The sequence below is a fragment of the Elephantulus edwardii genome, unplaced genomic scaffold, assembly GCF_000299155.1.
Source record: "Elephantulus edwardii isolate Elephantulus edwardi_28Jun2011 unplaced genomic scaffold, EleEdw1.0 scaffold00033, whole genome shotgun sequence".
NCBI lineage: Eukaryota > Metazoa > Chordata > Mammalia > Macroscelidea > Macroscelididae > Elephantulus > Elephantulus edwardii.
In genome coordinates, this window is record NW_006399783.1 from 1,053,660 (window position 1) to 1,055,775 (window position 2,116).

Sequence of the window (2,116 nt, forward strand, 5' to 3'; positions counted from 1 at the left end):
ATTCTTTTCAAATTAATCCACAACTATAAATGTAAATTCACTGCATCTTAGACTTATTTGTTCCTTTAAATTGATAATAAATTTTATCCCACACAAATAATTAACCTACTTTTGTTTTACGTATTTTGCCAGTCATGTTTCCAAATTCTTTACAAATACTTAGAACTTTAAAACAATTTTAAGAAGTAGTTATTATTAGAGTTATTTTCATTTTACTGGTGATAAACTGGGGCATAGAAGAGTTAACATTGACAAATGTCAGAAAGCTAGTAAGAAGAAGAGTAAGGTTTGCAATTACAATTATGCTCTAGTTAATACTCCTGTGTTATTGGCACAAAAGAATGTTGAGTTTATTTTAAGCTGTTTAAACAAACTTAAGGATAAATAAAATTTGTGGATTTTATATATAGAGATAATTCATTCATAGATGAGATAATGTGACTTAACTATAGGAAGTTCCAAAATGTCTAAAGGCTTTAATTTTGTGGCTTTACTTAGAAGAGTTTTCCCTTGCTTTTCATCTTTCAACTGCAGCTTCTAGATTAATTCTTGCATGTCTTATATACCTTCCTTCCACGACAAAGTTTCTGAGTAAAAGTGTTTTGGGTAGAGAAGAGAAAAAGCCCTTTAGCAGGGATTTCTTAGACACTTGTGTCCCAGGATGTTTTGATAGCTGTTTCCAAAAAAGATTAGGTAAAAAACAAAACAAAACCAGAAAACACCAGCTAAAAAATACCCCACAAAACCACACACACAAAAAACCCAAGCTCATTGGTTAAACCTAACGTGAAACAAAAAGTTAGAAATATAGAGAATAGTTTCTGACAGAGATAAAGAAAAAAAATCACATGTAAATTGACTTCACGTCGTGAAGAAATATGATGCTTACAAAACATGAATTTCATATAGTTATGGAATCTTTTACACTTATTAGAATGCTTCAGGCAAAATTGAATTCTGAGTCCTGAACAAGGCAAAAATTTTTATTTCTTTTAAGAAATAAGGGCTGAATTTAAATATTACTTTAAAAGAACGTTGATTAAGATGTTTCTCTGTAGCCTTTTCCTTCTTTATTGAAAAGCTAGCAGTGATTTGAGATGGTTTCCTAACTCTTCTCTCCACTAAGAAAACATGAATGCCTCACATGATATTAGGATTTGGGCCCTACTTCGCCAGAACTCCTAAATAAGTTTAACATTACATCCATCAGCCCCATAGGCAATGAAGTAAAAAATATCCTATTAGGTAGATTTAAGTGGTCTATCACTAACATTTAGATTTCAACGCTGTGATTGCTCAGTGTACAGTGATTCTAGTACTTCTGAATGACATGATTATGTAACACAAGTAACTCTTACCAAATTTGGAATGGGGTGATAGGAAATAGAAAAAAGTAATAAAACTGGCCAAGAATTAATTACTCCTGGAAGAACTATGCTAACAGAAACATTTGAAATTTTCAAAATCATCGGAAGACTCCCTTCTGTCATGCTTTCTCTTTCTGTGTGCTTATGCATGTGTGTGAGTGTACATGTGGCTCTTCTCTTCCTCACTTTATTTTGTTTTATTTTCATAGTCTTATTTTCCAAACATCGTTCCATGTCTTCTGTCTGATTTCCAATACAAAATGATACATTGGAACTTTAATAGCTGTTTTAATAGCATCTTCCACTTATTATTTAAATGTCTTCTTCCTAATGGGGGGGACTCCCCCATGCTTTAAAAGGTGGACAAAAATAGAAATTGAAATTGCCGTTGAAAAAATTTAAACTTTGGATAAAGGCAATGTATTGGGAGCAAATGTAAAGTATGTCGTCACTGGAGACGTATTTTAAACAGAGAAATAAATTTAAGCAAACATTCACCATTATTCACCCAACTAAAATCTCTCATTTTTTTTAGTATATTTCAGTGCCTCAGGATAAGATCTAAATTGTTTTAAATTTTGTTTGCCTTGTATTTTCTCTTGTTTTGAGTGAGTCCAACAGTAGCAATTTACACATTTAATGCAATCCCAATACAAATACCAACCCCATTCTTCAATGAGATGGAAAAGGCAATCTCCAATTTTGTATGGAATGGAAAAAAGCCCCGAATAAGCAAAGCACTCCTTAAG